This window comes from Polyodon spathula, chromosome 41 (genome assembly GCF_017654505.1).
Source record: "Polyodon spathula isolate WHYD16114869_AA chromosome 41, ASM1765450v1, whole genome shotgun sequence".
NCBI lineage: Eukaryota > Metazoa > Chordata > Actinopteri > Acipenseriformes > Polyodontidae > Polyodon > Polyodon spathula.
In genome coordinates, this window is record NC_054574.1 from 162,606 (window position 1) to 187,499 (window position 24,894).

Genomic DNA, 24,894 nt, shown 5'->3' on the forward strand with positions numbered 1-24,894 from the left:
TCTCCCCCAATGCCCCAGTTCATTCCCAGCAGGCCTTGCTGCACCCCATTGCCCCAGTCTATTCCCAGCAGGCCTTGCTTCTCCCCCAATGCCCCAGTCCATTCCCAGCATGCAAGGGATTCTAGGCTTGCTGGTCAGCAGAATGTAATCTGCTATATAAGTGGCACAGGGCAGAAAAAAGGGAAAAAGCTTTTAAAAGACTTTATAATGCTGTGAATAGCTGCACATAATCATGCTAGTTCTGCTTCCAGGCTGTTCTTGTAAGAAAGCTATGCAGTGCCATCTCAATGCTCACATTGGTTTTGCAGATTGTGGAAAAAGGTTAATTTGTGTTGCTTCGGCGGTTTGCATGCAGACGCAGAGCCAAACCTTGTGCAGAGTCTTTTATTGTTTACTGTGTCTTAAGATATAGTTACACCTGTGTGCATATACTTTACAGATAAAATGCTAAATGCCCTCTAATCCCATCTAGTTATTATCTCATTCTTTTTAACATGATTGCGCTTCATCCTCAAATACCCAAGCTGCTCTTTTTAACTGACTCTGGGCTGCTAACCCTTTTGTATAAATTTGTAATGACACTAATGGACAGGGTGAGACCAGCACATGATGGCTTCTACTAGCTCTTATGAAGCAGCCTGGGACAGTGGCTTTCAGCAGCCCTTTAAATGCAGATAGAAGCCGTTACAGGGGAAGTGTTTATTGTCTTAATTCCCATATTAAAAATACTAGAGTACTGCCAGCGATCTTATTGTCCCCACAACAGCAAAGCATATGAGCAACGAAGGACTTCTGGCTGCATTACAGTATTTAGCAGCATTTTATCATGTGAGGTTCCTGTGGGGCGTCAAAGCTAATCCTCTGGGCCCCCAGTGGAAACAACATGTGCTGCACAGCTCATGGAGCTACGATGATGTGTGGGATTTGAAATAATAAATGAACATTTACACCATTAATAGAGATTTTCTTACACCGTGTGTATATAAGTATGTATTATTATTAGTGTTACCCAATTGAGTCCCAGTGCCCTGCAGGGTTGCAAAATCTAACTGAAAAACATTAGAAGGATGTCTGTTTGATACATGATGACTTATACATACATACATGCATCCATACACACCTGCATGCATCCATGCATCCATACACACCTGCATGCACCCATGCGTCCATACACACCTGCATGCATCCATGCATCCATACACACCTGCATGCATCCATGCATCCATACACACCTGCATGCATCCATGCATCCATACACACCTGCATGCATCCATGCATCCATACACACCTGCATGCATCCATGCGTCCATACATACCCCCCCCCCCCCCCTTTTAGCCTCCGAGACCAATGTCCTGATTAACGCAAACTGGAGTAAATAAATAACTTCTTGTTGGTTTGTTTTGCATGTGCCAATTGCTTTTTAATGAAGGGATCAGTTACGAAATTTATGCAGTGTTGCTTTTTTGTAAGAAGGGATGAACAAACCGACCCGGCGAAAGATGCTTTGATATTTAAACTGTAATGAACCAGGAAGCATTTAATGTCAATTAAAAACCAAAAGGAAAAATGAGAACCACGTGCAGCTTTTCACAACTTTTGAAAAGGAGTTGCTCGTGCCGCTGCAGATTTCACAGAGCTCTTACTGCAGTATCGGCACCTACTGGTTTTTACTTTTTGTTTGTTTGTTTTTTTTAATAAATGATGCTCTTCTTTGTTTCAGGCATCCAGATCAGTGGATTTTTAATTTCTTTTCTTTAAACGTTTTTCATAATCCATAGTAAGGAAGCCCACACAAGGATTATGTCTTTCTTTAAGATGTGTTTACATAGTCACTGGGTGAAAGATTGCAGGACTCTTACCACTAGTTTTGAAAATGAAGCCAGACCAGGAAAATCAGGATACAATTTGGCACTTATGGAGACTAAATGATTTCCTTTTTAGCTGCTGATTTCTACTGGGAAATGTATCCTTGGACTGAAAATTGCATCCGGAAAAATGTTTATGTAGTGTTTTTTCAAATGAATGATTATTCTTCTAACCTTTAACACGCACAGAATGTAATTCTTTTTTCATTAACCCCTTTCTTACTGCCAGGGCTCGTGTTGTTTGTATCAGAGCTCTTGTGGCATTGTGATGTACTGTACATGCCTTTGATTAGGCAATGCGATTACAGTGCTGTACTGTACACGCCAATCGAGTCACGTTATAACCCTTCGCTAACACTTCCTTACACTGCTATACACTGCATACTTTCAGCTTGGGAATTTTGACATTAGTGAGTTACATTTGAACCTGCAGTCTTAACTGCTTCTCTGTAGTGTCTTGCAGGGATATTTGTTCAGAACATGGTTTTGATTTTTTATTAGTGCTCCTGCTTTTTTAAGTGTGTTTTTTTTTTTTTGTATGTCACAATCTATAGAACACCGTTACATCATGTAAGAATAAATCATGGATTTGAATATAAACAATAATAAGTAGTTGTCATGACGTCAAACACCTATAAATACCTCCAATGCTTTGATTCAAACACAGGCTCCCTTGAGGAAGATATGCACAACATATCAAAACGTTGGGCAGCTGGCTCTTTGAGCTAATATATTTTTTACTGGATATGTAAGCAGGTTTATTTATTTAACGAAACATAACTCTGATACCTCTCTGATTTGAAATGCATCTCAATATAAATACTATAGGATCGTGTTGTCTCTGATATTCAAGGTAAGCTGCTTTGTTGATCTTTAAACAGCAAGAATGTAACATGAAGTTGACGAGACTCAGGTTATTAGACAAGCATCAGATTGTGACTTCCTGGCAACCAATGAATCATCAAGCTGCTTGGAAAAGATCCTCCAGCTGAAATACAGTATATGTATGAAAACAGAAACGAGATGCTTGAGTACGGCGGGGTACAATCAGGCTAAGCGCAGGTCTGTGTTTCAGCTGCTTCAGTTGCTGAGATGGTTCTCGTTTTGAGTGCAATGGCTTCTCGTGGGATTATTATTATTATTATTATTATTATTATTATTATTAATATTATTTGTAGGTCTTGTTGCTGTTCAATGGGGTGATGCTGCATCTTTGTAGTTGACTCTTTTTCAACACATTTGTTCTTCTTAACGCTCAGAGTTTCTGAATATCCTGTGCTTGAGTGTTGGAAGTCATGGATGGGCTCCAAAACAAACATTGCTGTTTTAACTTGTTCTGGGTGAAACGAAGAATTCTCAGACTTGTGATTGACCAGTTAATACTGGTCCCAGGAGCTGGGAGTACTGGGGTCACAATCACACGCGGCGACTCTGGAGAGATATGTTGAGATAGTAACAGTTATACAAAGTCGTGGGAATTTCCAAGAATGCTTACACTTTGCTTTGTAGAACCACTCATTCATGCATTCAGCCTTGGTAGGGGGCAGGCAGGAGGTACTTTTTTTATCTTCCTTTTATCCTCTTTAAATAATTTGACAGCTGCATAAAATCACAGCCCCTCTTATGAGATGCGTGTATGTCAATGTCAGTGTGTGTGTTTGTGTGTGTGTGTTTAGTTTTTTTATTTATTTCTTTTTTTTTTTATTTCTTTTTTTTTTTTTTTACCATGGAACACAGCAAAATCCCCAGTGGAACCTATTGACCCCTTTTCTGCAATGTTTCTGTAGCGTCTTGTCAAACATCTGGAAACAGGCATGTTTGCTGTCCCTCCACGACATGCTTGTGCTTTTACTTGATTATATTATCTGGTAAAAGTTTTCTTTCTCCAGAAGGGGGGGAAAAAAAAGTATGCAACCCTTGCTCTGTCAAGAGGTCAAGTGGTGATTGCTGATGTTGTCTGCTTTAAACACATGTTTAGCCCAGCAAAGCTGAGGCAGTTCCCAAAAGTTTGGTAACCATTAAGATACTTCCTAAGTCAGTTCCGGATGTCAGGCCCCGGGTGGCTGGGGTGAGGGGAGAGGGAGAGAGGGGGGTTCGCATTGAGTTGCTTCTTTCCACGAAAGGGAATTCAGTCTGGCGGCTTATCCAGCCAAGGAGTAACTCACGCAAGGCAGACCCAGACAGGAAACGCTTCTGCAAGTGGTGTTATGATAGAAGATCAGCAGATCGGGAGAGAAGCTGTGAACTTTACATGCAATGAAGGCCTCATAGCTTTGGAGCGGCAGCCATCTGAGGGCTTACAAATAAGAAAGGAAATTAAAGGATCATTTAGTTTAGAGAGGAGGGAAAAGAAACACAACACAGACACCCATTCCAGCTTCAATAAAAACCAAAATGATTAATAAAAGACAAAGCAGAGCAGCATAGTTTTCAGAGTAGCCCTGATCCCTACACTTATTGAAGCTGGATATTTAATGGTATAAACACACAATAAAGTCCTCTCTTCCTCAGTCATGGATCCTGGGTTTGTTTGATTGCTGTTTGTAGTGGGAATGCTGGCCAGCTTGGTGGCTCACCATGATATTTGTGCATAATGAGGGGCTCGGAAGGATTGAGAGGTTGCTGATATCTGCACTTGAAACATCCGCAGTGTTGAAAGTATTGAAGTCCGCTCTTGACTGACGAGGGACTCTGGAGAAGGTTCGTGCTCACGCTGTTCAAAGTCTTTGATGTATTTAATTGCACACCAACCTTCCTTACACCTTCCACCCAGCTTTTTAAAAGGTATTGAAATATTACTAGCAGCAAAGTCACATTATGTGAGATTGACCAGTGTGTCTGTCTTATACTGTATGACCCTTCAACAGAGCCCGTTGTGAAGGGAACAGCCCCAGGTGAAGTGTCTGCCAGCCCAGGGGCAGCTGTGCGAAGCTGTGCGCTCTGTGAGATGCTTGTTGTGTAGCTGTTTAACAATGTACCGAGTCTTCTACAGAGCTGGAATCCCTATCATAGGCTATAAGCAAGATGCATGCTAGTTGAAATAAGGTTCATTTCCATCCCTCGCCTAAAATCGAAATAGGGAAATGTAATAGCATCGGATTGTCTTAAATATAGAATAATAAGAACTCCTTTTGTTTTCCAAAGCTAATAACATCAGCACGAACTTTAGATGACCTCTGCAGCGTAGCAGGCACAGGGGTTGAGAAGCAAGAACAGAAAGCAGCGCTGCTCACCTGAGGCTCCATTTCAACACATTAGAATTGAATAGGAAGAGGAAGTCATTATGTGTACAACGCTGAAAAAAGCCTTTTCAGTGCCGTCATCTGAACAGCTGAATACCTTTTAAAGCACATGCCCGTGTTTGTACCCTTTCTCATGAACTGTTTCAACTTGTATCTGGAGCATACGTATCCATTAAAACAGCCCCTCTTTAATTCATGACCTGCTCTGTGCTGTGGAGTTGTGGTAGGAGCTGCTCTGTGTGTCGTCCTCACTGTGTCACACTGAGAGTGATTGTTGTGTAAGGAGCTGGTAAATGTTTTCTGAGAAAGGAGCCCAGTGGAAGCTGCCTGTTCCCAGTCCCAGCACCACCACTTCTCGCCGCTCTTCTTGTTTTGCGAGGCCCCCGGTTGCAGCAGTGCTGCTGTTATTCTTCCCAGAGAGTGCTGATTAGTGGCTCGCGGTGTAGATGCTGATTTATCGCAGGCCAGAGCTGCCCCCTCGGGGGCTGAGCAGAAACACTCATGAAGGAGCCCTGCTTTAAAAACAAAGTGTGGTAATGAAGACTAATGTTTGGGAGGGAGTGGAGAGCGTGGAGCCCGGGCCGGGGCATTCACATTCCCATCGCTCCTCTGAGCTTTCCAAGAGGAGGCAACAGTGGCCAAAGGAAATATCCCCCCCATTGTTTATTTCTCATGGCACTGCTGGAATTCTTCTTTCCCTCCTGTGTGTTCTAGACTCTCACTTGTTAACAGCTTTCAAACAGGGCTGCAGTAAACCCTGGGCAGCCTATTGTGTGATTCTTTCTTTCTTTCTTATTTTACTATAAAATACCTTTACAGCCCACATGTCTGCTGTTCACCACGAAATCCACCTTTACAATACAACTGGTACTTAATAAAAAAGTAGAGTTTATTTAGTAATTATAACAATTATAATAATATTATAATATTCTATTAAAATGACATATATTTTTGACATGCAGTATTCAATTACAGTGGTTTACAGTGTTTCAGGGTACTACCAGTCCTCGTACAACAGGACAGGTTAAATGTTCACTAAAATGCTGTAACGTTTAGGATTTTTATTTGCCTTTACTGTTTCAAATGTATAAACCTTAGTTGTATTGGTCCAATAAAAGGTATGAAAAATAGTCAAATTCAGCTCCCTTCATTGCTGAAAGGATAACTCAGGCATTGCTGTTGTTTGTTGTTTGACTTAATAAATGAAGGGGCTGGTGTTTCAAAGCTTTAATTTATTTTCATTGTTATAATGCATTTAATAATGCATTGGCCTCTTTAATGCTTCACTTGCTGTTTGTTGAGTGAAGGCAAAGAAGCTGAAATCTAGGACAGATTTCCCAGACGTGTCATTTTTAATACGCCTTCATCCACGTCACATTTGAATTGGTATAAATAATATAACGTGTGTTCGCTTTCTAACACTGTGTTGCATTGGAGACTCGTCTGCCGCAGGAGAAATCGCATGAGATTCACTGCTTGCTGGGCAAGCTGCTAAGATTCACACCCCTTCCTAGTGGACTCCGCCCTCTAATCTAGACAAGCTCAATGTCATGTTAATGCACTAAACTTCCATTCCTTTCACCTCCGCAGCCCTTGCGTTAAACCAGCTCAGATCACAACTGAAACCAGTTTAAGTTGTCTTTACTTGGACCCCAGTGGACATTAGTCCATACCCGTAAAGCACCTCACAATTCAGCTGAATGAAGAGTTCTGTGCATGAAGAGAGGCCTGACACTGAATCCCAAGAGGCTGCCATGCAACCAGAAGAAAAAAGGAGAACCAATATCCCCAGCTTCCAAAGACTTGGCTACCATCAGTAAAATATCAGTGGTGCCATCAACTCTGGAAATGAATGTACCCGTTGGATATGCATTAAGAGAGCTTTACAGGAAGCTCCCCTCCCTCTTGCCACATCTTACAGGGGCTGTTCTGTGGAGTCAGCACCAGCACCAGCACCCATCGGCATCCAGAAGCCTTGGATTCATTGCAGTTTAAAAATAGAAGTCATTATTAGGATGTTGAATCAAAACATGCTCACAGCAGTGGGGAAAGAAAAAGTAATTAACAGCAGCAGAGCGAATCTTTAATCGCTGAGACCACATTGGAATTATTTGCAGCGTTGTAAGTGAATTGAAGTGGAAGTGGTTTAGCAGATGACCGTCATGATGATGATGATGGGAATAGCGAGAGCAGTAAAACCAGCAGTGATTTTGTTAAGTTGGCGTTTCAGTCAAATGCAGAGCAAGGTAATCTAGCATTCAAGCTGTCTAATGTTGTGGGTGTTTGAGAACTAGTTTAGAAGCTGGCATTGTTGCGCTAGTCAGAATGCATCAATGTCAGCCACCCACTAATTATCAGAACATTTCTAGCTGCATTAGGTAAATGTCACTTCACCACAGCAGCCTGGAATGAGAGCGCTCTCTGCTTTTGGTTACGTCTCCATGAGAGCCCATCCCTGCAACCCCAGGGCTTCATTAACAACCGTGAATAAGAGCATGAAATAACAGTAATACCTACAAGATACCTGCAAGGCCATGCATCAGTCTTGAACAGTGCAGACCAGTGCAGTGAGGTGTATTAGAGATGTTTATGTCTGTCTGTATGCATGCATGCTTTCCTGAAGGTTAAAGATGATCTCTTCATTCTTGAACTGTTTTGATTGGTGCACATCCTCTGAGCACGTGCAACATGAACCACATTTCAGATCCCAATACAGCAACCCTGTTTGCTGTGCTTCTCATAGCGTTATGTTCTCATAGACATATTTTTTTATATGTCTGCCTGAATGGCAAAACAAAACTAACATCGCTTAAGATTTGGAGGCTGCGGTTTAAGATCTCATAACAATGCATGCAATGTGTCGTGTCTTTATGATATTTCTTTGAAGGTCACTCTGTGAAATGTAAGCTGGAAGCATATATTTCAAAACAACCACAAGGGTTTATTCCATGTAAAAAGGATGACTACACTGTGTTTCTTGGAGGTAATAAAGAACACAAATACATATTCTAAACAGTTTGGGAATTAAATAATGTAGATGATATGTGTATGCAACCGGCCTCTTCTATTTCTATCTATTTTCGTGTGACTGTGTTAGAGTCTATTTGAAAGTATTTTAGGTCTTTAACCAAAAAATGCAGTTGTGAAACAGACAGGTTTGGTGTCCCACCATGAGCTGCAATGTGGATGCTGAGAAAACACATGTTTTTAATGCATTAGTCACTCCTAATCTTCAAGTGGTCGGTCTAAACCAAATTGGGGAGACATTTAGTTTTTTAGCGAAATTTAACTCTTTTTCCATGGTAATTTTCCAGTATGACACATTGGGTTCTGTCCCAGACTGCACAACAACGAACCAAATTAATACCAGGAATGCAGATTCTTTTAATAGGGAATACAGTCGCGTTTACAAAACTCAAGGATTTTGCAACACTCCAGTTTTGTCCCAAAAGTGTAGTTAGTGAAACAATTTGTACCCTTGCACACAGTCTTGCTCACAGTGTGGCACACAGTCTGACTCACAGTGTGGCTCACAGTCTTGCTCACAGTCTTGCACACAGTCTGACTCGCAGTGTGGCACACAGTCTGACTCACAGTGTGGCTCACAGTCTTGCTCACAGTCTTGCACACAGTCTGACTCACAGTCTTGCACACAGTCTGACTCGCAGTCTCCACCTCCAGTCTCTTGGTAACAATGTGGCTTTCTTCCCAGCATTGCCCGGGAGGCAATGTGTAGCCAGTCGGGTTCTACATGAAACTTTTATTACAATAAATATTTATAAAGGAATGGGTTTTATATAATTAGGTATATTGCAGTCGTATAAATTCATAATCGGTCACATTTTTGTAATGCAGGATTATTAGTTTTTTTTAATTGAATTTTTGAATTAATTTTGATATTGGTAACTGCTGCAAATCCATTGGGTTGAGCACGCCATTAAAATCTTAGTTGGTCCCATCTACTGAAATACACGCAACCCAGACCTTTCTGCAGTATTATGAAACTATACTGTCATCCTTTAGTGTGATCTGAATATGTGATTTAATAGCTGAAGCCAAGCCACATCTGTCCTAGTACTGCATTTTGAATACTTGAGGTAGGGATTAGTGGCAACATTGTTTCCTTTTATATATTTATATATATATTTTAAGTGGAAAGTTTTATTTGGATATTTTTTTTGTTGACAGAATGTCTTCTATTGTCAAAATGCATTAAGACTATCCCGAGCCAGGAACTGAAACTCTCCGAAGGCATTCCTGTTTTGTACGGCTGGAATTTTAATATAAAGAGGAAATCGAGTTTTAGAGCAAGAGAGCTCCTTCTGAAATGGACATGTGTAAGATGTTCTGTAGACGCCTGCGCGCTATTCATTATTTAGTGCTTACACAGACTGAGATTGCACAGGTTTGTGACGCTGCAGTCGCTGGTGTGTTGGTCCACTGCATCGCAAGGTTATGGGTTCATGTACTAAATGTTCTGAAGAAGAAGTTTAATTTAGTCTTTTACTTAAACCCTGAGCTTTGAATCATGATTTTATCATATCAGTCTGTCTAAAACCAAGCACAAGCAACCACAACATGTGGTCAATCTACAAAGCATCTTGAATCTGCACTGCAGAGCATGTTGTATACAATAAGGGACAGCGTGCATTAGTTACAGAGGGTTAAAGGGATGGGTGTAACGCAGCATGGAAACAGAGGGCACAGTGGAGACATTAGAAATACAATTCTAGGTACAGACCTCATTTTTTGCATATACAGTAAAAAAAAAACAGTAGCTGTTTTTTGTATTTATTTGTCTAACAGATTCTTGGTTTATTTGCTCAATTTAAATGTCACTGCTCCCTATTTGGCTTATAGATCAGTGCTGTGTGTGATTTTTATTTTAAATGTTAGCTGTTTTTGGAATTGTATTTGGTGAGCTTGTCTAAGCGAAAACGCTCCCCAGCGAGGGGGGGGCGTGAACAATGAAAGCCAGCCCTTGAACTGTTCTGTTAAGTGGCTACAGCTGACCTGGGAGCTGGAGAGCCATTGGCTACGAAGGGGCTCCCAGATATTCCTGCAGATACTGGAAGAGAGGGCTGTTAAGAGTTTAGACACAGTAATTAACATGCAATTTTTAAATGTATTTCTTTTAAGAATAATGTATTATTTTAAGAAATAACTTTCTTTAAAAAAAAATTATATATATATAAATTTAATTTTTTTTTTAAAGAAAGTTTATTTCTTAAATCTTCATGTAGCATTACGCAGAGGGAGAATAAAGGATCAATATTTGAGTCTGTTTGGGGAGGGTCCTGCAGATTTTCAATTGGTAGTTCACCTACTCGCTGTGTATTGCTTAAGTAAGTCCCTTTTCCAGTCACCACAGTCCATCAATGACAAATAAAACTCTCTAGTGTTCTTGAGCTGCCAGCCTGGATGTGTAAGGGATCGTTTACAATCAGCATCATGTTTAACATCTACATGATGACAGACATTGATCACTCTTACCATTGTACAGCAATAGAGTGATTGACACTGCCCCAGGGGTCAGCCAAGTCATTACAGCTCCAGCACTTTCCTGTGTGGGATATTCTCAAGTCCTGCTATTGGGCGAGTACAGTACAATACCCATGGGCATGGGGCATGATCAGAGCCTGCCAGAAAAGGCATTGAAGATACAGAATCCAGGTGAACTCGCATTAACCAGCTTCCTGAGACAGGGACCCCTCCGGCTTTGTGAATGAGGTGACTGATCAGTTTAACATGCGTTGGGGAAATCTTATCAGGGGCAGTCAAGTTTTAGATGATTTTTTATTTGTTCAAGACTAAATGTGTCATAGTGCACATTTTGTCTAATAGATAAATTTTAAACATACACATTGATGCACCCTATAGCCTGGAGATCGCAGGTTCGAATCCAGGCTATGTCACTGCTGACCGTGACCGGGGGTTCCTAGGGGGCGTCGCACAATTGGCCGAGCGCCGCCTGCGTAGGGAGGGCTTAGGTCGGCACGCCAGTGTGGCTGATAGGGCACCTGCGGGTTTGCAGGGGAGCCATTCAGATCTGTCTTGTCCTCCAGCACTATAGGTCTGTTGGCTTCGTTGTGGATCTGCAGGGCGAAAAATGACAGATTGGCAGGAACACATTTCGGAGGACGCATGTTTCAGCCTCCGTTCCCTGAGTCGCGTTGGGTGGGGCAGGTGGTTGTTGCAGCGGTGAACTGAGATAAAAATAATATAATTTGGCATTCCAAATTGGAAAAAGAACCGGGGTAAAAACTCAGTTAAAAAATAAATAAATAAATAAACCTACACATTTATCTTTTTAGTTCAGTTTTTGTTCTTTGAAGCAACCGCGTACTTGTGTGTTCAGTGTTGCACTGGTACGGTTTCTAGCAGCAGGCTTGCACAGCATGTAGCACAGTTTTGGAAGCAGCATCCCACTGAGAATCTCAGAATATCTTCGAGACTCCTCTCGCCTACACAGTGTGCCAGGTGCGAATGAAATCGCTCGAGCCTTTTGAAATGTGTAACCTGGCTTTGACATCACTGCTGAACTTGCAGCCGTGCTTGCACTGTTCTTGTTACTGAGAAACTCAGTTAGGATGTAGTTTGTAATTGGACACAGATGTTGCAAAGGCAGCTCGGCCAGACTGTTATTTTAGCCTATGCTGAGCACTTTTTTTTTTTTCATACCAGTCTGAACTTACTTTGAAACTTTCCCAAAATTCCAGAGTTTAATCCAGTTTCATGTGGTCTTGTTGTGCAAGGACAAAGACAGTGAGATTTTAAAGAGGCGCTGCCGATCTTTTTAAATTATTATTATTATTATTATTATTATTATTATTATTGCAATTTTATTTAGTTTTTTTAATTGCTTTGCCAGACGAGCCCCATCTTTTTTTTTCCCCCACTTTTGTTTCGGAAACTTTGAACTTGAGTATTTTTTTCAACATAAAGTTAGCATTCATCTTCCATCAGTTGACAAGTACCACAGTACCTCTGCATTGCTGATCGAGTGTACTTGAAGAGGCTGTGATGAGTGCCTTGTGCTCTACTATTGTGTCAGTGTGGATGTAACACAGCGTTGCATGGTGTTTATAGTTGGGAGCATGCTAGATCAAATTCTTGCGAATACATGCTTAGTTTTGTTCATGACTGTAGTTTTCATTCATTGAGGCCCGTGGACTCTACGCATTCCCATTTTGAAGAGCTGCAGGACTCCTCTACATGCTTTTAGGGTTTAGTAAACCCCATGACAGATTGGAGGATCTCAACATATCATCGTCTGCAAACCAGCTTAACAGCAAGCGTTTTTAATACTCTGCGGGTGATTGGGACGGGGCTGCCGTGTATGAGAGGCTTAGGGTCTCATTGAATGTGATGATTAAAGGAGATCAGATTGGCTGGTGTATTGTTTCAGTATTTTAGATATATGGGTGGTTTGCGTTGTAAACAAAGTGAAATCAGACTTCCTTTAATGTGTAACAAAAGGTTCAAATTAAAGTCAGGGCTTTGAATCAGAACTGTGGCAAGTCCTGTGGTTGTGTGCCGTTACATTTAAAAAGATTCCCAGGTTTTATTTAAATGTCAAGCATGGGAACAAAAATGTGTTACTAACTCCCTGAAACAGTTGAAAAGTCAGAACAAATAATGATTCACATTCGGCTCTCAAACTTTTTTTTTTTTTTTTTTTTTTTTTTAAGAACCAAAAAAACTCAAAAAACATCTGGCTTGTTGCATTCCAGCATTAGCTACTCCTCCGTCTCCTGAATCTCTCGAATTCTGACACATTCTGCCAATTTGCTGTATTTTGTCCTTGAGGATATTTTATCTAAGTGGTCTAATTTTCTCACCTCTTTGTTTTAACTGTGGGTCCCTCTTTTGAAGTGTTAAAAGATGTTAGAAACAGTCTTGTGTGACTGTTTGTTTATTTTAAGCATGAGGTTCCGGTTCTGGATTAGGAGCCGTCAGACAAAACATGGTTTGAAACCATTAGACTCGAAATCTTCCTTTTAGTGTGATCAGGCATATGGAGCTGATCTGGGAACAGTAGTTTGATGCAAGTTACTGACCTCCATATTGAAAAGATTTGTGCAGCGCCACAGGCACTGTCCAGCCTGGAGTGTGTTGTGTCACATAGCGCTGTGTTCACTAAAAACAAGAGAGCATGCTTCAGAAAATAATGTTTCTTCATTTTATAGATAGATAGATAGATGTGTGCATGTAATTATATATTCACTTGTTTTAATTTGTACAGTGCAGTTATACCTCTTTTCAAACACACACGTGAGTGTGTGTGTGTGTGTGTGTGTGTGTGTGTGTTTATGTATAAGGTTTAGACACCTGATTAGTGGAGTCCAGCCACAAAGATTGTTTCTGATATCAAACATATGGTTGCATTTATGAAAAAACGAGTTAAAATTAAACTTGTGATCAAGTGTTTTAATGTTAAATGGTGATGAGGTTCTTATTTTTTTCTGATTTTGTTGCAGTTAACTTTTACATTTTAAAAGGGGTTAGTATACTTCAGTTTATAGCAAAATGTATAAAAGTTTCATCTTTGACCAAAATCAACAGGAGCTACTGTAATAAATTTGGGTAACGCAGTATAATAAGCTAAAGCCAGTAATTCAATTGAATGAAAGTAGTGCTTATAGTAGGTCATTCTAAAAGATGGGTTTGTTTTCTTCCAGTACATTGTAATGTTAGTACTGAATGCCAGGTTTAAAAATGATTACGCATTTACTGTGCAGTGCTTCTATTTGGTAGCACACACGGGTTAAAGATTTTGTCAAAAGCATCCATTACTTTTTATAGGACAAACCTTCTCAATGAATTTAATGCATATTTAAAGGCAATCATGAAAATCTGTCAATCATGTTGTTGTTGTCTTGTTTTTGAAGTATCTATATAGATCCAGGAGAAACTGAGTGCTTGCTACCTACTTTGTGTCTGGTTATTAGAAATGGAAATCTTGCGACCTGCTTTGCGTCTGGTTATTAGAAATGGAAGCAGCTAGCTGTCAGGTGTCTGCAGCTCATATCAAACTGCCCTGGTTTGCACCTGTCTCTCGGAGCGCTTTTATTGGTGCTCTCTTCACCTTTACCCACAGTTCTGCAACTCATCACCAGCTATGCAAAGTGACAGCTCACATCCTAGGGCGGCTACAGAAAGGAGCAGCCTGAGTGAATGTGTGCTCATCAGATCCCCTCCGATTTCACAAATGCATTTGCTCCAGCTCCCCTTCCCTGCTGCAGGGGCTACCACAGGGCTGCGGCAGGATGCTCGGAGGAGCAGAGAAACGGTTTCACACGCTACTGACTGCACTCTCCCTGAAAGACAAGAGACAGACGGAGAGAGACACATCCAGCCGGATTACTAATCTGGGTTCAGGGTTCACTGAACTGTGCAACGCACAGCAACAGACCCTCAAATCTATCCCATTATGTAGAGTATAGCGCAGACTGCAGAGGTGAGACATTGGGATATGGACTGGATATGAACCTGGACTGGCTCCTGCTTATGCGAATTGGAGTGGAACCGATCGAGTGTCCCTCTTGCAGTGTCTAACCTGGAAAGCATAGGCAGCAGTAGACCTGTATCATAGATGGCTCTCCAAGCTGATATACTAAACTCTATGTGGAGCCTAACTAAAGCTACTTTATGGCTGCCTATTAAGTGCATGTCTGCATGCATTTAATAGGATTCATCTTAATTCATTGATGCATTGTATTAGAATTCTTGCTATATCTGGGTTTTATTCTAAATTGGTACATACATTATTTAAAGCTTTTTTATTGGCTTGATGACTATATAATATATATATATATATATATATATATATATATATATATAACACAGTATATGATTTTAAAGCATGCAGTAAATGTGGAAAAAATACGTAATGTGCCATTAAAGATTCAGTTCTACCAGGGTTATCAAACATGGGTTGAAATGGCATGGTAAAAATGAACTGCCCTTCAAAAACAGAAATCCAAGGAGAGGGAAAGCAGGCCTACCCTGAAAGAAAAACCTTTCCTCTTGTGTTCAATGTATTCATATAAAAGGGAGCATGAGAGTGGGTGAAGGTCTCGTGAAAATCAAAAACAAATCTCCCAGAGCACCAAGGTTAAACCCCCAGTTGTGTTTTTCTTTCAAGTGGAGGTCAGTGTTGTTAATTGTCAGGATGGGCTTTGGAAAAGGTGGTAACAATTTAACAAGAGTGTAGAACTGCGGGGTTCCGATGTGTATGAGGTGTTTGCAGATGCTGTGGGCCTTTAGAGAGAGAGAGAGAGAGAGAGAGAAGAGAAAAGGAGCGAGCAGTCCAAATGGGAAGCCTACTAACAACCAGTGATTCTGTTTGTTCAGACAATCTATCTGTGATCGGCTGACAGGTTAACATGGGGGCGGCTGATTGGCTAGTGGGAGCCATTGCTGCTGCTATTTTTACTGTACGCTAGCAGACAGATGCTTGCAATTATACTACTAGCATCCCGTCCACTCTCTCTCTCTCCAGTACTGTTACCAAGAGTTTGTTTAGCCAACAGAAAAGCTACGTTCCACCTGTGTGGGCAGGTTTACCACATTCTGATCTAAACTCTGGAATGCACCCAGCTTGGGATCCAGTGTTCTGTGGTGTTTTTATATGTAGGTCAGAGCAAAGGAGTTTGGGAATGTTGCAAGCATAGAAACTTGAGTGGTAATGATTATATATATATATATATATATATATATATATATATATATATATATATATATATATATATATATATATATATATATAGAATTAACAGATCAAGCTGGAAGAGCATTATCAGAGGGCATTATTATTATTATTATTATTATTATTATTATTATTATTATTATTTTGTTTGAGTTATGTATTGCGCATGCAGTCACTGATTCAACAATCAGTAATTAGTTTTTTATTACTCTCTGTTTTTTCTCTATCTGTCTTTCTTTAAATAAGTTCTCCTGAGTTCTTTCCTCTTTGGCTCGAGTTTCTCTCCCGCTTCCCTTTTTCTCTGCTCTCTCAACATCAAAGAGTTTAGAAATGACAGCAGGGGCAGCGTCCACGGCAGACACTGCGAAGAGCAGAGCATTAAACAGTGCAGGACTGTGCAGCTTGCTCTCTCTGTCTCTCTCTCTCTCTCTCTCTGTTCCCAGTGGGAGTGTTGTTTATAGAGCATTATAATTTATAACTGAATACAGTGGATTTCATTCCAGCGGAGAGGCTCGCCAGCAGGGCGCCAGCCTGCAATCAGAAGAATCAGCAAGCTGCAAACTCTATTGAATGGAAAGTATTATCACCGGCCACAAACGGACACTGTTTCTACTGAAACAACTCCCTTGATGCGGGAAGACCTTGTACTGTTCTTCTTCATTCATCTATTCTCATTACCAACCCCCTCCTCCTATAGCACTTCCATAGCTGCTGCTTGAACCCTCTTCTGCGTTTTGGGTTTGTTTACTTCTTCTGCTCCTTGTTTTGTTGTTGTGTTCTCTCTTTCATTTTTATTTTTCTTCTACTTCAAAATATTGCATTTGTTCATTAAAAATAAAAAAAATCAATTTTACATTAATAATTAACTGCCTTATTAAACACCATCCTTAAGTGTTTGAGCATACTTTCCTGTGTTGGGTTGGGACATGACAGAGCAAAAAAACACATTATTATTATTATTATTATTATTATTATTATTATTATTATTATTATTATTATTATTATTATTATTATTATTATTATTACTGCTACTATTATTCTCATCAAACCCCTCTTTATTATGTAGTGACTAAGAGCAGTAATATCGCTACACTGACGGCTGTTTAATAACCTCAGCAGTTCCGATGTTTACACACAATATATTTAATGTCATTTTATTCTCTTTTCCATTCCATATACAGTGAGGTGGCTGCTCTCCCCCCAGCCCTGTTTCTGATTTCCCGACTCCGATGTGGCTCTCACTGGGGTGGCTCTAGTGTTTGTTCTTGCTGTGTCACGGCAGTGCATTTACGGGTTTGAGTGCACAGACGTGAGCTGAGCAAACAAGACCTGCTCCGTCCTCAGTGATCCTTTCTTAGTTTCTTTTCTTCCTTTCTCATTTATGCCTGCCTCCTTGTTTTTTTCACCTTTAGTGTTTCTGAGGCTCGATTTTGCAGCTATAAATCTTGATTTGTGTGACGCTTGCCTGATTGAGGGTATTTCCTTCTTTTTTAAAGTGCTTCAGTAGAAAAGAGGCCCATCCATTCAGCTGCCAGCCAGGGATTGCTATTGGTCGTTCTGCACGGCAAGAGTAATGATATTTAAGCATTAAGTCATTTAAAAAAGATTTAGTTGACAGTTAGTTTGTTGTCTTGCAGTGCACTAAGCTTTCATAGAGAACTAAGGAGTGTACATATTATTTTAATAAAAAAAGCTTTAAAACGGCTATTGCTTTCCTAACCTTTTTATATTTCTACTGGATTATACCTTTTAATTGTCATTCCTTCCTTCTGATTGCATTAACCTGCATGTTACATATATTGTATTGTGCTTCCTGATGTTGATGCACCGCTAGTATCATGAACCGTCCGTTGCTAAAACTACAGTCAATTAATATTAAATCAGAGCTCTGTATCTTATTTAATAAGATGCCTTGTTTTATTTTAATTGTATTAAAATGTACAATAATTGCACTCTGATTGCCTGCCTCCCTCCCTCCCTTCATCCCTAGCCTCCTCTCTGCCTGCCTGCCTCCCTCTGTCTCCCTCCCTCTCTCCCTGCCCGCCTCCCTCCCTGCCTGCCTCCTGCCTGGCTGACGCTGGGCTCTATGTTGTAATTGATTTCTAAACATTGCTGTTTCATCCAGAGCCCTGACCTTGGTACCGCAGGGGGCTTCTTCGTGATGGTTGCTGCTTTCCTCACTTGCAGCACTTTGATGTTCTCTGGCTGCTGATACAGATGCACAGAGGTTAAAAGAAAGGCAGCTGGTTGGCAGGGACAGATTACAATGTTTCTGACCCACAAATGTAACCAAATGGCCATATTTCTTCATTTAGTGTAATTAATACCTTGTATTTCCACTGACTTTGATGAACGGTCTCTTTTTTGTGCAGACTTCAGTAATGATTGCAGGAGAGATTTGCAGTTAAAATGTTTTATAGACTATGAAGAATAACATGTCTTTAAAAAAAAAAAAAAAAAAAAAACCTAACATCAAAAGCCGCAATTAGCTCATATCCTTGCTGGAAGTTTTAAACCACATTAAAAAAGTAAAAAAAAAAAAAAAAAAAAAAAGAAAAGTTAATTTTGTTTCTAGAGTACTGTACTTACATAGTGAAAGTTAATCTGTAGAGTGACAGTAAGTGCGTATCAGTGTCTCTCCAGTAAATACTTATTGAAATACTTCACTTGTTGAAATAAACTACTTAAAAAAAATAGTCTCCTACAATGAAAAAGTAGCAGAGATATCACAGGACTTGAAAGGGTTGTGAAGTGATAAACATCCCATTTAAAGGGATTCAAGCCCACTGTCTTATTGAATTGCAATGCATCACTTGTTGTGTAACAGATAGACTTTAATGGAAGAGATTTGGTATTTATACCAGCATTGTGCTCCTGGGTATTGAAGCAGATGTATTCCAGAATAATCCTGTAATCTGAGTGTTCAATGCTGTTTGTCTTCTGCTAACCCGAGTGTTCAGGCGCAGAACTAAGAGAGAAAAATCACTTTTTTTTGGCACCAGATGATTTGGGCTCAGTGAAAGATGAAATGTACAGTAAGTGCAACTAATGACTTCTCTGCCGTCTGGAAAGCTTTCAAAGATGCAGAGTTGCACTGGTTGTGTCTGTGTCAGGCCTACTTCCCACTATTTACAGTTTGCTGGTTGAAATTAAGCAGAAGAGTAACGGTTGGGTTTATTGTGCATCCAAATCCTGTAAAGATAAAAATGGTCAGTAGTTCATGTTTTGGCTGTATAGTGTTTTCAGGTCTGTACAGAAAACAACTGTACTGACTGTAGCCAGACTGTAGGTTTGGATTTCATTGTATTTTCTAATTGATGCAATACTATATAAATGTGCTCTTTAATTTATATTGCTTTCCATTGCCTGGAAATCAACAGATTGTCGACCTTGTATGTTTCCTATTGTTTGTTTCTTTCATGCCTTTATTAGTAATTATGAGTTCATCATTTAGCAGACACTTTTATACCCCCCGCATTGTCTACTAGGATTGGTGTCAGTGATTTCTGTTCTTGTCAACATCCTTGAGACCTAAAACCCAAGTGGAAAACACATGGGATGTGCTTGAGAGATCAAACCGGAGAGCTGGTGAAGGGGAGGGCCCTGAATCATTGCGCAAGGTCATTCTCAGTTCATTAAACTCTGCTGAGAGGCTCACCTTCATCATGAACACACAGTTACATATTTCAGAGCTGCTGTCTGGAAGGTCACAGACACAGTTCCCACACATTTTACTCCAGTAACTTTCGTAAATGAGTATCTTAACGATGTGCGGTCCTGCCTGATCACTAGCTCAGGATACTGCAGCACTGCGTGGTGCGCTGTGCCTCCGGGACACCCTTGTAAACGAGACCTCAGTTAGTGTCACTCTGTCTATCTATTATTATTGGCATTATTTCTTTAATTTGCATACCAGATATAAAGTTTCCCATTGAGATCAGCTGTATATACAGTAATGCACATACAGCTGGGAAGTGTAGGTTAACATATAGCCATTCTTTTTACAGTCAATACCAGTGCGATACCAACACGAGCCTGGTAACAATTTCTCACTCAATTCAGCTTCTTTTTGTAGATATGAATGAACAGCATGACGCTTTTGTTGCCAGTTCATTATGACTTAAGAAATGCCTTTCCCCAATTCACACATGATGTACCTTTTGCCCATCTGTTAAGACGGACATGCACCGTGGAAAAGCTGGCTGTCATGCATTGTTGTTATTAGGGGATGCAACTGGGCAAGTATAAGGCATCTGGGCACTGCCTTGGTAACATGTGAGAGGGGAATGTGAAGGCCCTGTCATGCTTTTGTGTTTCTAAGGAGCATGATAATGTGTGTGGTGGTGGTGGTGGTGGGGGGGGGGCCTCTCCATGATAGCTCAGTATTGTTAGAACGTGTATTTGTTGAGGTGTTCATGTCACAGGTTTCTTGCTTAGAGTTCACATTCTGTCATTTTAAAGCAAATCTGCAGGGGGCTTTGTAATTGAAATCTTCGAGGAAGCTGAATCTCTGCCTCGTACGGTATGTTCCAGTCTCCACACCTCTCCCTTGAGCATTCTGCTTTGTAATTGAAGTCTTTGAGGAAGCTGAATCTCTGTCCCATACAGTATGTTCCAGTCTTCACACCTCTCCCTCGATCATTCTGCTTTGTAATTGAAATCTTCGAGGAAGCTGAATCTCTGCCCCGTACAGTATGTTCCAAAGCAGGTCACATGCGTCATTTTCAGGTTATACTGTGAAGTAATCTGCTAGAACTCCAGTGCTACTGCATTATCTTGAGCTTAACACTAGTGTAGGAATGCTTTTGAATACAGCTCTGGAACAGCTGTGGTGTTTTATTAAAAATGTAAAGAAATGGTCTTTGTCTGATCCTTTGAGCGGATGCCTAATTGCTAGGCTGGGGCTGTTACACATGGATAACTCGGCAGGACTGGGGGACGAGACTCATATTTAATTTACAGAAACGTGGTGCATCTTTAGAGATTATTGACGCCAAAAGAGTGAGAGTGAAAAAAACCAGGAGTAAACATTCCCAAGCAATAATCTGCACTGCAGATTTCTGAAGCAGCTTCACAAAGTGCTGTTTGATATGCAGGCGCGAGCTGCATTTCATGACTTTTCTGTAAGTGATCTGAAGATCAAGAAATCTGTGGCAATAACATCATTCAATGTGGTGCTCATTTTAGATGACATGAGTGTTCTGCGTGTTTTGGGTTTCCAGTTTCTGAGTAGTGGATTGTGTTTTAGATTTTTTTTTTACTCTAGTTGTCTCGTTCAGTGTTTCCTTTCAGACAGTGTTGCAGAGCAGTGTGTCTCTCGTATAGTCTGTCAGGCTGGCACGGCACACTGTGACGCAAAAGTTGCAGCTTGTTAAAACAGAAGTCTGGGGCTCGTCGATGTAATCAGGAAAGCTGCTTGCTTCTAGTATCTGGGAACGCAGTATTACTTATCCAAAGGAAAAGTCAATGCTTCAAATAAAGGAAATCAACAAATAGGATCAAACTTAAGGGTTGATGGGAAACCATTTCAGATTTTTTTTTTTTTGATTGAACAAGCTTGTGGAACAAGCAAAAAAAACTACTGCACGTAATAAACGGACCTTTTGCTCACGTGCTGAAAAGACGTGCATTCGCCTAGCAGATTGGTAATTCTTGTTTCTTGGCCCTGTCCGGTGCACCGAATGTTGCCCTGGCTCTATATATTGAAGTGCATGTGCCTGTTCCCTATGAACTGTGTACTGTGTGTTAAACAGATGCAGTTGCACTCATTAATATGCGAGTGTGAGCCGTGCACAGGAAATTAAGCTCACCAACGCGTACTGGAATACATTAGAGGCTCACGAGCAGAGTGCTGCAGACTAGGGGTCATCCATCCAGTGGGGTTCACACATCACCCCCATTAGCTTGGTTAATGCTTTGACCTCAGTCACTGGATCCCTTGATATGAATAAGTACAGGGCCAGGACCTCTTAAACCACACTTCATTGTTGAGCATTTATGGGTCACTTGGACCCTTTCTGTAAGTCACTATTTATTACAGTAGGAGGTAGTGCTGGGCAGAGATCATGTTGACAGTGGTTATGCTGGCGCTGTTCTTGCGCTGTGCGCTCTTCTGCAGGTATCTGCTGCCCTTGCACATGGTGTGTGTTTGAGTCCCAGTGGGGATGCAGGGTGCTATTGTGTAAAAACCATGGCTGGGGTTATCATCATCTTCAATAAACTAATAAAACATGGAAGACTAAAATAAAGCATACTCTACCAAAAAAATGAAATAGGAAATACAAATCAAGGGCAGCTACACAAATATAATTTTCAAAACAATCCCGTTTTTCAAGTGTAGTTTTTGCCGTAGCTTTGAATGCAGCCCCTTTTCTTTGTGATCTGGAGCAGCGGACGTGACGTAGGAATCTGGGATGATTAAAAACAGAAGCGCTGTGCTGTGTCTGCTTTATGCAAATCAGGATGCAGGCATCTTCAAATCTTTTTCATTAAATTAGCGGAAAATGCGCCGCCATAAACAGCTGTTGCATTTTAATCAGGCGTCTATACTTGCTTTGTGAAAAAAAAATAAACCCATATTACACTGACCCTGTTATGCGTCTGAGACTTAACCCCTCGTGTACCGCGAGGAATAAGGATTCATTAGAAAAGGTCTCTGGGATGGTCCTAGTACAATCCCATTCTGTCACCCTCTGAGAAAACAAGATTTCATCCCTTCACAGTTTCTGTTTCATCTTTAATTTTATATATATATATATATATATATATATATATATATATATATATATATATATATATATATATATATATATATATATAAATCATTTTAAACCAAAGTAGTAGGTGGTTATTATTATGATGATGATGATGATAATAAGCTTTAGCCAGCTACAGTTAATTGGCATTCATTGTAGCATTCATCTTTTACTAAAAGCTGGCACGCCCCCTCCGTCTTAAACCCTCTTCAGGTCTCTAGACTATGGATGTGCTTGTTTTTAATGTCAGCACCTAAAGGTTATTATGAAATGTTTGATGTATTTATCAGTTGACACTTATGAATGTATTTGCTAATACAACGCGTATTTGTTTCCCGGCTCTCGTTAGAGTACAGTGAAGTTGTAACTGTATTGCTTGTGCGTTCATATTGAGTGCCGACACCTCGCCCCTGAAGAGTTAATGAGCACCCTGAGCTATGTGGAGCTCGCAGCTCTAGTGAGCCTCAATCTGTAAGCTTGATTACCTCGTAAGCCTCAGCCTCCTCGCTCCCTCCGAACACAGCAGGACGTTCACGGCTGCATTAGTGGCATTCTGCCCAGCTCTGGCTTTAGGGAAATCATTCAGTGAGAAAGAAAAGCAGAAGGCTGGGATCTGGATACTGTTGTGAGGCCATTAACACGGCAGCATGGCAGGGCAGCACAAGGTGGCATTCCCCCACTGTCAATCTTTTAACTGGATGACGTCCGCACTCCCAAGCACACTGTGTGTTTACCAGGCTGGGGTGTGTCTTATTTTTTTTTTTTAATTTTAAAGAAGCAACTGGAGTCCAGGCCTCCCCCAACCAAGCATTCATGCATCACCTGGTTCTCAGCACCAACAGCTTTGAATGGGGAGTGCTCTTCTGCTCTTTGAATGGGGAGTGCTCTTTTGCTCTCTTTTGAATGGGGAGTGCTCTTCTGCTCTCTTTGAATGGGGAGTGCTCTTCTGCTCTTTTGAATGGGGAGTGCTCTCCTACTCTCTGTAATAAGGTACATTCTTACCTGAGGCATTGGAAACACAAAGATCCTCTGTTGTTGGCAGCTGTGGATGTGATGTGTAGAAGAACAAGATATCTGTTCTGAAGCCTCGAAGCTTTAGCAGAACCTGTAATCTTCTCTTTCCAAGACATTGATCCTGAAAATACAAGAGTGCATCCAGCATGTCAACAGGACTGCTAATCTGTTTGCAAATAGTAGAGACTTTTTTTTTTAATACATGTGTATAGAAAAAGGAACAATACGCCCATCCAGCCCTCTTTAGAGCAGTTTAATGTACTCAGAGATTGGAAGTCAGGAGCAGACCGATACTGTGGATGATAAACCTCAGCTGAAAAAAAAACTGGTTCATCTGTCGGTCAAACTGTCCTCATTTCCGTTTAATTGAATTAAGATGGGCAAACGAGAGATCCGCATTGAACATGGAGCTCACTCAAAAATCCCTATTATCTTGTAAAACCCAGTAAAAAACCCTATTGCCCAGTAAAACACAGCAAAAAACAAAACCCTATTGCCCAATAAAACCCAGTAAAAAAACATATTGCCCAGTAAAACCCAGTCCAACCCCCTATTACCCTGTGAAACCCAGTTAAAGCCCCTATTACTCAGTATCAGATTGGACGCATTGTCTGCTTCTTCTTGGTCTGTTTACACTGTGGCTTGATGCATCCCTTTTATTGGGATATAATGAAAGAGGGACACAAAGTATTTTCTTCTTTACTGTAGAAAAGTATTTTCTTCTTTACTCTAGAAAATTCAGCACTGAATTGCTGGCTTATAATTAAGGAGGATTGCTGTACTGCAGACTCCTGTTTTAAGATGTGTTGTAAGGCATACCCATGATGCATGGCAGAGCTTCTTGAATAAAGGGGCGTCTGCTGGTGCCAGAAGTTCACTTAAAACCATCGGCTGTATTTTTTCCTTTAGCGGCTGCACATAAAATGAATTATCCTACAGCAGAGCCAAGTATTTGCAAAGAAAGTTGTTCCATTAGAATGTTCACTGTGATGCATTTCTGAACATGTGTTTTCAGTTGATATCATTTCAATTTGAAGGTACAAATCCCCTGCATATTAGTACATGAATACTTAAACATATTTTTGGTTTAATACAAACAGAAATAAAGACGAGGCTGCAGCGTGCATATCCCACGATGTATGAAGTGGTGTTTCGTTTGCCTTGTAGTCTCAATTATAAGCAGTGCTATGAAATCCGTCCCAGAGTGTTATAATGATGATGTCGTGTCCTGGTTCTCAATGGTAGATCAGACTGAGTGGAGTCTGCTCCAGGCCGTTTCATGCACGTGACACTAGTGTTGTGATTC

General features: G+C 40.7%; 1 protein-coding gene across 5 annotated transcripts in view; it reads left to right on the forward strand.

The window, feature by feature from the left end:
- The window catches only part of bcas3 (BCAS3 microtubule associated cell migration factor), a 167,777-nt gene that overhangs the window by 74,815 nt on the left and 68,068 nt on the right, over nt 1–24,894 (forward strand). The window lies entirely within an intron of this gene.